The sequence below is a fragment of the Lonchura striata genome, chromosome 11 (assembly GCF_050655825.1).
Source record: "Lonchura striata isolate lonStrDom1 chromosome 11, ASM5065582v1, whole genome shotgun sequence".
Classification (NCBI taxonomy): domain Eukaryota; kingdom Metazoa; phylum Chordata; class Aves; order Passeriformes; family Estrildidae; genus Lonchura; species Lonchura striata.
Genome location: NC_140713.1, coordinates 13376134 through 13388023, shown reverse-complemented (window position 1 = coordinate 13388023; position 11890 = coordinate 13376134). Strand labels below are relative to the sequence as shown.

Sequence of the window (11890 nt, the reverse complement as noted above, 5' to 3'; positions counted from 1 at the left end):
AAGGCAGCAGCCTGCGCCCGGTCAGCGCCGCCCGTCTCCCCTAGGAACGCGCGAGTACAGCCCGCCCGAGTGGATCTGTCTCGGCTGCTACCACGGCCACGCAGCCACCATCTGGTCCCTGGGCGTGCTGCTGTACGTCATGGTCTGCGGGAGCCTCCCCTTCCAGGATGAGCCTGACATCGTGCTGGGCAAGCTCGTCTTCCGGCAGCAGCTCTCTCCAGGTGGGTGTCCGGCCTCAAGCCGGCGGCTTTGGCAGCTGGCGGCGCTCAGCCCGGCGCGGCCCTCACCAGCTCCGCGGGACGTGGCTCTGCCTCCAGGGCCGGCCGCAGGAGGGGCCCGTGCCGACGGGGGCAGCTGGCCAGGAGACTCTGCCGCTGACCGGCGCTTTCTGGCTTCTCTCCCCAGAGCTCCAGCACCTGATCCGATGGTGTTTGGCCAAGCACCCTGCGGACAGGCCGGAGCTGGAGGAGATCTCGCACCACCCTTGGGTGCGGGGCCGGCGTTTTTGATGCCTTGCCGGAGCCTCTGCAGCACCAACTAACCGAGTCCCACGCAGGACTGAGGACCCGAAAAATAAAACAGCAAACCCATTGCGGTGTGTCAAGGGGCTGGTCCTTGTCGGCAACTGAACCTAAAGGAACGTCTTGGGAAAAGGGGCCATCAGAGTGCTGCCTTCAGCCTTTGTCAAGCTTTTCATGCCTGCCCTCCAGGGTGGTGCTTTATATCTTCAAGCTCAGGCCATAATGTGGGTAGGAGGGGCTTTGCCCAGCCAAGAAATGCAGCAGTGGAACAACAGCTGTCCTTGCAAAGTGGCAGGGCTTCTTGGTGTCTCTTGAAGTGACACACAGGTCCATGTGTGCATTCCAAGGGGCAGTGGGTGTCAGGGACAGAGACCTTCCTCTCTTACCAGAGCTCTGAGGAGAGCCAGAAGCTACAAAATATCATTTCAGGTTGAGCCCTGCTAAACTCTTTTTCTTTCTTCCTATGAAATGGGAGGCAGGGCTGGGCGCTTGACCAGCTTGGTCTGCACCATCCGAAGTCGTGCATGGAGCCCACAGGAAATGTTGAGACCTGTTGTCTGGAGAAAACATGACCTGAAATAATGCTTCTGGGAAAACTTCTCTGAGTGGGAAGCCTCTCTTTGGAAGATGAGTGCTTTCTTCTGGACTGTCAGTCTTTTGCCAGAGTCAGAGGCTGGGATGACTGCTCACAGGAGAAGTTACTGTAGAATAACCACCATAGTCTAAATTAATGCTTCACCCTAGGCTCATTTATTAGGGTGTATGCATTTAATATAATTTATGGAATAATGCCTTGCGAATCTGAAAGGAAACTGGTTTTTTTGGGGTCTCTATGAGAACTATAAGGGCAATGCTTTCATTAAAATATCCCTTTTTAAAGTAATCTCTATAGTTTCATTTCACACTGTTATATAGACAAGGGCCTTCCCAGGGGAAGGCAGCATCCAATGGAGATGTTCAGGGATGTGCAGATGCCAAAAGGAGCCCTAGGACAGATAGACAGGCTCAGCCTCCAGCAGCGGGGCAGGAAAAAAAGGAAAAGGGAAAAAAAACTAAAAAAAAAAAAAAAAAGGAAGAGAATTAAAAACAAACAAAGGAAAAAAAGATAAGAAAGACTGAGAAGAAGACCTGGAGAAGGAGGAGAAGAAAACCAGGAAGCTGAATACAAACAAGAAGGAGGAAGAAGCTGGGGAGAAAGGAGCCAGAGGACCAAAGCCCAGGATTGAGCAGTAATGCCCAACACAAGTGCTCAGCGCCCTCTGCCTCATGGCCAGTCAATCCCACCAGCGATCAGCCTCTCCTGACCAGCTTCCTCAGCTGTCAGACTCAGCAGGACACACTGTGGTCTGGAACATCCCTCTGCGCAGTCCGGGTTGGCTGTCTGGACATGCTCCCTCCAGGCTCTTTGTCACCTCCTCGAGGGCAGAGCATGGGACACGGAGTGGCTTCTAGGACCCTGCAGAGTCCTTGAGGTGGACAAGCTGTGCTTAGCAACAACCAAACTCTCCACCTGCGGATCCACAGCATTCCCATCCAGCATCCAAACCCAGCACTGTGCCAGTTTCTGGGAAGAAAGGAATCCCAGTCAAACCCAGAATAGTGGGAACACTCAGACAGTTCTCTGGGAAAATGCTGATTTATTTAACACCAATATTCCTAAGAATATCTGACCTCCTTCCTTAAACAAATTCCTGGAAGGCGGAGGCCATCTCAGCGCAGCTTCCTTGAAGAGAGCTGCACTCCCCTTTTTCATTCTGGCCATTTCCTGGCCATCTGCATCCTCGAGGAGCAGGTTCGCTGACACCTACAGCTCTGAGGGAGCAGGCACACCTGTCCAAAGGCTTTGCTCCCTCTGGACTCCAGCACCTCTCACCGAGGTTCTGGGTAGGTTGAAGTCTCCTGCCAGGAACAGCTGAAGTTTGGAATCCATCCTCATTATTCTTCTTCTCCACTGCTGATGCCTGAGAGTGCCCTGGAGGTGGAAATATCTGCCTTTGCTCCTGGAGGATCTTTGTGCAGCACCACACCACGGGTATGCTCCTGTGGCACGGCCGCATCATTTTCAGAACCACGCACAGGGAACTGCCTCCTGGAAATGGCTGCTGTGTGTCTGGCTGCAGGAAACCCTTTCTGCACTGGCCTTGGCCTCCATTTTGCCTTTCTGGATTTTCCTGCCAGCTGCGTCCTCGGGGATGAGCAGGTTCTGCTGATAGCCATGGCTCTGAGGGAAAAGGCACTCCTGTGCCAAGGGCTTCCTCCATCTGCAGTCTGGCAGCTCTCACAGGGGATCTGGGAGGAGGGATGGAGACTCGTGCCACAGGCAGCCAAACTGGGGAGATCTTCCTCTTCCTGCTCAGGCACTGCTGATGCCAGACAATTCCCTGGAGATGGGAAGATCTGCCTTTGCTGTGCCGGATCTTGTCCAGCACCACACCAAGTGTCTTCTCCTGTGGCATCACCGTGTAATTCTTAGAGTCATGGACTGGGAGCTGGCAGCTCCCAGTTCCAATTGCTGCTGTGCTTATGGCTTCTGGAAGTGCCCTTCTGTTGCCTTTTTTCCCCCTATATCCTGCTTAAATAAGAAAGTTTCCTAACTTGACTCTTCTCTGCTAGCTATGAATGCATCAACTCTTCAGTAACTTTTCTACAGTGGTCAAAAAGTTTGTTTGAGCTCTTTCTGCAAACCTTAATTGTCACTATGCTTCATAATTCTTGCAACTCTTACTAGTTCATAGCCTAGAACAAACTGCTGTGCAAGGCTACCATGATTCAAGAGTCCGGATTGTCTTGCAATATTTAAATAACCTTGTCATTAACAGCAAAGGAGCAATGCAATTTCCAAGGCTGCATAAGGAAAGGATGCGTGTAGATCCAGCTCTGAAACAAAGCCCAGCTACAAGATACATTTGTTTTCTAGGTTTGCAGAGAGCCTTTTTCTCCTGCCCAGACCATCCTCTCCAGGATGACTGCAACAAAACCAAAACTCACACTCACCAACGCAACTCAGCCAAACCTGCCAGGAAGATCAATTCATTCAGCTGCTTCTACAAAACATCAGATTTACACTTTTTTACTTTAAAAACTAACAGTATATTTATATCCAATAATTTTTAAAAAGCTTAAACCAAGCTTGTCACAAGCTGCTTAGTCATACTATGATCCCTCTTTATTTGATTCTCCTTGGAAAACAGAACTCCAAGGAGCTCTTGAAATTCAGCTCTTGAAATTCATTTTTAAGAGCGCCTTTATACAAACTATAGGGAATGAAGTTTTCCATCCCCACTAAAGAAAAGGATGTGGCCTGAACCACGGCTGCAGTACCCCCAAGGCTGTAACTGCTCTGCCAGGGGAGTTCATCCATGACCATGGCTCTGAGGTGCTCCAGCAAGACCCCATGCACAGGCACTGATGTTTCGAGGGCTACCTGCTGAGCACGGCCTAATCCACAGCCACAGAGGGTTCCAGTTTATCCCTGGGCCACAATCCCTTCTTGGGCATGGACATAACCATGGCCACAGGTACTCTGAGAGATTCCTGCTCTGCCATGGGCTTATTCCCAACCACTGATGCCTGGGGGTGTCCTGCTCCTGTCTGGGCTCATCCACAGGTCACAGATCCCTCAACTGCAGCTCACAGCAGACTTCCAGCAGCACAGAAACAGCAGCAATGTCCTGGCCTGATCTCATGGATGATGAGAAGGCAAAGCAGGTTCTATTTCAGGGTTTTAAGTGCCGTTTTGATCCTGTTCCTCGCAGAATACATCTGGAGCAGGTGTCCAGCTGTGAGACAAACAGAGACAGGGTGTGCTGGGTGAAGAATGGTGATGTACTGGTTTTCAGTGGGATAGGATCCATTTTCTTCCCAGGGAGCGACAAAGAGCTGCGTTTGGATTCAGGACGGGAATGTGGTAGATAGCACACGGATGGCTTGGATGTTGCTGAGCGGGGCTTGCCCTCCTCAAGGACTTTGCAGTGTCACATTGGACAACCTATGTCCTTTTTCAACAGTCCTTTGCATTACAAGGGCTCCTAGGTAAGAATTTTAATAGAAAGTTTCAAAAAATCCCAAACCACAGAAGCTTCTGTGGCTTCAAGATCTCAAATACCAAACAGAAAGGAGCTGCTGACTCAGCCTTGGTCCTCTTGAAAATTTGTTCTTTGTTGGTTTTGTGTATGTGTGGAGGGGGAAATTATTGCTTGTTTCTAAACCAGTCCCATCCTTATCCCCTGAAACTGGAACAGGTTTCTGCCATCATGGAGCCTCATGTGGGTGCCGTGGTTTTGCTCCTGCAGTTGTGGTGTTTTCTTTTTGGGGTCGCTCTTCCCCAGTCCACAGATTTGTTACCTGAACAGTGCTTCAGCAGGAGGGAAACTGACATGCCAGGAGCTCTCAGGTTTGGGAGCATCCACCCTGAGTATTTCAGGTATCAAAACCTTGGAGAAAAAGAGAACATTTTCTTGCTAACGGAATACTTTTCGTAAGACCAGCACCTGTAGTATGAAGTGTTGAAGGATGAGTGTCTTTCCTTGTCTGGAGCTCCTGAGAACAGGTGGTGTTCATTTTACCTGGAATTTGATCAGATACCAGCCAAATTGCTCATTTTCAATTAGATAATTAGATCTTGGCTGTAAAAGAACAAATGGCATCTTCTGTTTCAGAGTCATATTCTGGAGATACTGCAAAGTGATGCCTGTGTCACCAGAGCTGCCTATGAGCTGACAGAGGATCACAGCCTCCTCACGTGGGTCCTGCACACCTTAGAGAAAAGGTAACTAGAGAACTACAGGATAAATAGGAACAATTTTCCTGTCCACAGTAGAAGAATTCTGTGGCTGAGGATGAAAGCAAGGGTGACAGACATGGAGACAGGGGCACCAAGGGCTGCTGTGGCAGAACGTGATGAATTCTGGAGGCGATGTCCCGCCTCCACCGGGCGGGGCGGGCTCGGGGCGGAGCCCGGCCCTGGCTCAGGTGCGCGGGGCCGAGGGTGTTTAATTCCCGGACCGGGGGAGGGATGGAAGCAGAAGCGTGAACCGGCCCAACGAAAAAACACCATAACACGGACACACGAGCGGGCCTCCCGCCCTGCCTCCCCCGGGTCCGGAGGAGGGGGTCCCCGGGAGGGGGCCGGGGCCGACCCCATCCGGAGGCGGGGAAGGGAGGGCTCCGGAGGGGGCCCTTCCTAACCCCCCACCCCGGGACTCCCTCCTGAGGAGGGGCCGCCCCGACCCCCAGCCCCGACCCCCGGTGTGATGTCGGGAAAGCCGCACCCCGGCAGTGTCGGGCCGTGTATTAGACTGCAATGGGGGGACCCGCAGAGCGGCTCCGGCCCCGTGTGGGGACCCCAGCGAGGCCGGGGGGCGCCGGCTCCGGCCCTCTGGGCTTTATTCTCCGGCGCCCCGAGCCCCGCGGCTGCGAGGGAAAAGAAGGAGAGCGGGGAATGGGGAACAAGAATAGGGGAGGAGGAGCAGAATGGCAGTCAAGGGGAAGGGGACAGGGGGCAGGTGGGGAGAGGTCGGGGTGTGCAGGGCAGTCGGGGACAGGGCTGGGGGAAAGGCAGGGTGGAGGAAGGAAAAGAAGGATTGAAGGCAGGTTTGGGGAAGGAGGCGGAACGGTATCATGTAAAGGTAGCAGGAGGAGCCGGGGTGGGGGAGGAAGGGGAGCAGGGAGAGGGCGTACGGGGGAGCCTGGCTGGGAAGGGAAGGAAGAGGGACAGGATGGAGGGATAGGGTAGTGTTCGGGTAAGTAGGGGAATAGACAGGGAGGAGAGGGAAGGGGGTGTAGGGGGCACCGCCCGGGAGGGAGGGAGGGGAGGACTAGGGGGGAGAGGGGGTCTGGGGGTGGAGGAAGGGAGGATAATTAGGAGCAGTATAGACAAAAAAATGTACAAAACAAAAGAAACGCAGAAGAAAAGGAATATAGAGAAAAAAACATACAGGGCCCGGCCGGCCGCAACGTCCCGCTCTGAGCGCCGAGGAGCAAATGGCTCTGCGGGGCCCTCCCGCAGTTTAAATCCCCCCGGGCCCGCCCCGCGCAGGCGCGCTGGGGCCCCGCGCACCTGTGCGCGCACCTGTGCTGGCCCCGCCCCCCGCCCGTAGATGGCGGCGGCTCGGCGCCCGCCCCGCGCTCTGTGGGGGACGCTCGGCCCGGGCTGCGGCGGGGCCGGCGCTCGGAGCGCCCTGCGGAGAGCCGGACCGGGGCTGCTCCCGGCGCCCTGCGGAGAGCCGGACCGGGGCTGCTCCCGGCGCTGCGGGGCGTCCGAGGCGCTCAGGTGGGACCGGGATCTGTGCCCGGGGATTTGGGTCCCGGTCCCGCCGGTGTCTGCTGTGGGAGCCGGGCAGAGCCGCTTCTTCCTCGGCGGGCGGGGGTGCCAGGGCTGGAGGACGGGGGCTGGGATCGGGACCGGCTTCGCCGCGGGCGGGCAGAGCCGCTCCGGCCGCGGCCGGCCCGGGGCTCGGGTCCCGCGGGGGCTCGGGTCCCGTTCTCGCTGTGGCCGCGGGGAGCCGGGGCTGTGCCGGGGCTGTGCCGGGGCAGTGCGGGGCTGTGCCGGGGCGGTGCCGGGACCGGGACCCCACCGGCACCGCCGCTCCCGCAGCGCCGCCTCCGGCCCCGCGGGCGGACACGGAGCCGCCCCGCAGCCCCCGCGGGATGCCGAGCCCCCCCGCCCCGGTAGCCCCGTGGCCACCGCGCTCCCCTGCGAGCAGCAGCGCCCGCCTCCCCCGCCCCGTGTCCGCATCCCCGGGGGAGCCCCGCCGGACGAGCGGGGCTGCGGCGCCGCGGCCGGGAGCGGCCGCTCCGCCGGGGCCGCTGCTCCCGGTGCGGGGCTGGAGGAGCCGGAGCTCCGAAGGGCAGAGAGCACCTCCTGTCCTTGGCTCTGCGGGGCGGGAGCTGCCCGTGGCTCGCAGCGTGCCCAGCGCACGGCCCGGCACGGGCACCGGCGCACGGGACAGCGCTGGCACGGACACGGCTGAAGGGCTGCCCGCGGCTCCTCGGCCAGGGGCTGGTCCCCACAGGCACGCAGGGATGCTTCAGCCCGGACAGACACCACCGACAGCCCAGAGGGACCCCAGGGAACGGCTGGCATTACCTGGGAATGGAGGCACGGCCGTTTGCAGAGGGGCTCTGACAGCAATCCCTGTTTCTGACCTTCCTGAGCTCCCACACAGCTGCTAGGTATGTCCCAGCCATCCTAAATCTCTTCCCTCTTTTCCAGCCTGAGGCCATCATCCAGCAGCAGCATTTGAGCCAAGGCAATCTTCCCTCACAGATAAGAAATGCCAAGCAATAGGCCTCAGAGATGCCTTAAAATCAGAGGTTTGAGTGGGATGACATCTGGAAATTTCCAGGGAGTCAGCTGGAAGTGCAGAAGTGATGGTCCTCTTAAGAGCAGGTTAAAGAAAAGAAGAAGAAAAGCCCAAGACCTACCATCACCTAGTGTACCAACCACCTGTTCTCCAGAGATTTTTGTTACACCTGATGGCTTTTCTAAGAAAATTAATTTGTATGTGTAAAAACCCATCCAGTAGACAGGTGTTTCTGAGCCCACACCTCGCAGGTAAAAGATCAGAGGAGTAGTGGCACAGAGGGATCCAGAAGTGCTCAAGAGAGGTTTGAGCTGATGTATTTGGGCAGGATTATTTGAACCTAAAGTACTCTGCAGCTGCCCCAAGCCTGGAGTTGGCAGAAACAAAATGAGCTTCCCCTCCTGCCTCATTTTCTGCCCTATCTGATCAAAGGAGAATCACACCATGCAAATGATGGCAGAGAAATGGTGAGACCTGTTCCATGCCCCCAGGAGGGCTGGCACCAGGGCTCATTCCCTCCTCTGGCTGATGGAACTTAAACCCAGCTGTTCTGGGATTTAAGGAGCAAAACCCAGCTTTGCCACTTGCTGTTCCACTCCCTGCCACATCTGCACAGCAGGAATATTGCTGTGTTCTGTGTCACACCCCAAATCAACAGCCCTGGGAGTGCTGCTGGAACCCAGAACACCCTCCCCTTCTCAGACACCAACCTGACTGGTCAGCCCCACACTCCTCCAAGGTCAGAAAAACCACAAACCACTAAAAAATGGGTATTTTATACCAAACAGGACCCATTTCAGAGGTCAAACATCCCACGCTGCATCCCTGAGAATTCCCAAGGCTTTTTGACACAAAAGTAGAACTTTGCACATGAAGGACCATTTACCTTGTAACAATATCCTCCGTAAAAGCTCCCACGGAAAAGCCCAGGCACATTCCACATAAAGCATCTTCTCCTGCCACATTCCAGCCCAGCTTTCCTCCAAGATTCCAACGCCAGCACAACTCTTATCTGTAACTTAGGGAACCCGTGGCCCCAGCAGCTCCGGAAAGAAAAACACAGCATTTGGTGGAGCCAAGGAATGGAGGAGCTGCCCTGTCCCAGCTCTCCTTCCTCTGCCAGCAGCTCTCAACCATAAGATCAGTTCAACCTTAAAATAATCACCTGGCAACACTCACTATTAACCCCAAAGTCCAGTGCATCATCTGTCTGCTATCTCAGGAAGTTCAGTCAATCTTTGTGGGACAAAACCTGTTTTGGGCCCAAGAGCTGATTCTAATCCCTGCTGCCCTGACAGTCCCAAGGGAACCCTACAAGCTGACATCAGGAACCTGGGCTGGCGATTTTTCTTTCCCAGGGAAAAGGGTCAGTGTGTTCAGGGCCCTGTGGCCCTGAGCGGGTGACTGACTGCAAAAAATCTGAATATCGAAGGATGTGTCCCAGACCCAAGCTTCCCCCACCTCAAACTTCTGCTGCCCTGACAGTCCCAAGCTGTTACATGGTGCTCAGACAGGCCTTTTCCCCATTCCCAGGGACCCCTGTGACTATGATCTGATAACCCTGGACCCCTCCTTCCTGCCCTGACAGGGTTGGTGGAGAGCCAAGAAGCCCTCCCTGTCCAAAGTCTATATAGACCCCTGACATTTCCTTTTCATCCTCTTTTGCCCCGCTCTTTCCCTTGGACATCACAGAATAAAGAGAGCTGGACCAACATACATCGGGGTAAGAGCCTCTTTTGGAAATCTTTGCCATCTCCTGATATTCCTCCCCAAAAAGCCTCGGCTCTCTGGGCTAGCCTGATAATTTAGGGGCTGAGGGGGGGGAAATATCACCAAGTGAACCCTGCAAACTGACACCAGGAACCTGAGCTGCTGAATTTTCACAAGGTAGATATCCCTCATTCATGACCAGGGCCTTGCATCCCCCATGGTGTGTCAGACTCTGAGTGGCCTTTTGCCTCCTCAATGTCCAAACGGCACAGGGTTTCTCCCAGACCATGTCTGCCACCCCCAAGTACTCTGGGGTTTTTTTGGTCACAAATGACTCTTGCAAACTGATAGTACAAAGCTTGGGGCTTGATTTTTTCTGTGCTCTGTATCTCCTTGAGAAAGCTGCTGGTTTGTGACCCTAAGCACAACCACTGTGCTTGGCTCAAAAATCACAGTCTTCAGACCAGCAGCACCTGACCCACTGCCCCTCCACTGGCACCTTTCCAAATCATTCCACTGCATTCCAGTAATACTCTGCATTTTCAGCAGAGTCTGACTCTCATCCTGTCTGACTCTCATCCTGACCCTAAAAATGCACCAAGGAATTCTAAAATAGCCATTAGGAAGGTGTAACAATACTCTAAAAGACACCAGAAAAGTCCTAAAAGGCCTTCAAAAATCCCCTAAATATTCCTAATAGTCCTGCAAAAAAACTCAAGGAAGCCTGCTCAGCCTCCAAACCCTTCCTGTTGCTCTCTAGCCCACAGATGTCATCCCTACCTTTGTGCAGCGGGTCCTGTTGTCCTCTGAGGGTTCTGGCGTTGTCCTGGTGCGAGGGTCGCTGTCCTGTCCCAGTGGGAGGGTTCTGGTGTGGTCTCGCTGTCAGGCTTGCTGTGCTGCTGTTGTTGGGGGTGAAAAGGGAAAAGGCTGCTTAGGGTGAGGTTAGCATTGGGGTGAGGGGTGCCACACCTGTACCCTAACTTGCCTCCTAAGCTGTACCCCATAGCCCTGATCTCCACTGGACTGTCCAGCCCTCAAGGCCTCACCCTTTACCCCTGACCCCTCCCTCTGCCCCCCGGCTCTGGGTGTCCCCCTCGAGCCCCCCTTTGCCCCTCAAGCCCCTCTCAGCTCCTGTGTGCCACCCTTAATCCCTCTCCTCTGCCCCCCAGCTTCTCTGTCACCCTCCAGCTGCCCCTGCCCCCCTCAGCATCTCTCTGTGTCACCCACTGTCCCCTCTCCTGTTCCTCCCTCAGCTCCCAGCCTGTCACCCTCAAGCCCCCACAGTGCCCCTCAAGCTGTCCCTCAGCCTCTATGCCATGAAAAGACCCTAAAAACCCATAAAATTTCTCTAAAAACCCCTAATTTTCAAAATGTCCTAAAAACCCCACAAAAACATAAAAATAGCCTCAGAATACCCTTGAAATACAATAAAAATGCCTTACTTAAAAAAAAAAAACCTAGAACACCCCTAAAAATCCCCAAAGAACCTTTAAAAATGCCTAAATATTCCTAAAAGAGCTCTAAAAATAGCCCCAAAATCCTTAAAACACACTGATAAGACCCTAAAAAAACCATACTTCTCTCAAAAAACCTAAAAATACCCTAGACCGAAGAGTCCTCCACATACCCCCAAGAGTCCTAAAAAAGCCCTAAACATTTTTAAATAGTCCTAAAAAGACCCAAGAACACCCCGCAAAAAACCCCCTAACAATTCTAATTAGTACAAAGGAAGCCCTTTAAAAAATCTTTTAAAAGCCCTGAAAACAAGCCCTAAAAGTATCCTAAATGTTCCCAGAAAGTTCCCAAAAAGCTCCTGTGAGAAAACCCCTCAAACATCCTTTAAAAACACTAAAAAAAACCCTAAAAAAGTGCTCAGTCCCCAGCCTCTACCAGTCACTCTCTAGCCAGCAAACATCATCCCTACCTTTTAATTAGGGTCACTGCCTGCAGCTGCTGTTGGGCAAAAATGCTGTTTAGGGTGAGTTTAGGGCTGGGGTGAGGGCTGCTCAGCAGCTGGTTCCTAAAAATAGCTTTTGCACCTATTTTTTTTTTTTTTACAAAGGTTTAAGGATTTTCAGTAAGATAAAGATTTTTAAATTACTTAAATTGACATAATTTATTTTGCATGCTCAGGTAGGATTATATTCACTATACTTACCAGTTTTTATTTATTTATTACTAGTAAAATTCCCAGGAAAAATAAATAGAAAGGTAAACCTACTCCTACTGGATAGCAGTTAGTGTTTTTTCCAGACAGAAATTGCATAGAAAGAGGGAGGTGTGGATTCAGCATTATTCTAGGAGGAGCCGCTCACTAGGGTTCGTAAGGTGGTGTACTAAGAATTTCAAAACCAA

The 11890-nt window shown here is 53.5% G+C and overlaps 1 long non-coding RNA gene across 1 annotated transcript; it reads right to left on the bottom strand.

The window, feature by feature from the left end:
- Positions 1-3811: 3811 nt before the first annotated feature.
- On the bottom strand, positions 3812-6509 carry LOC146766416 (uncharacterized). The gene is made up of 2 exons (XR_014957884.1): positions 6458-6509; positions 3812-4954 (listed from the first exon to the last, which is right to left on the bottom strand). It is a non-coding gene; the product is annotated as an uncharacterized LOC146766416 (long non-coding RNA).
- Between the last annotated feature and the right edge of the window lie 5381 nt (positions 6510-11890).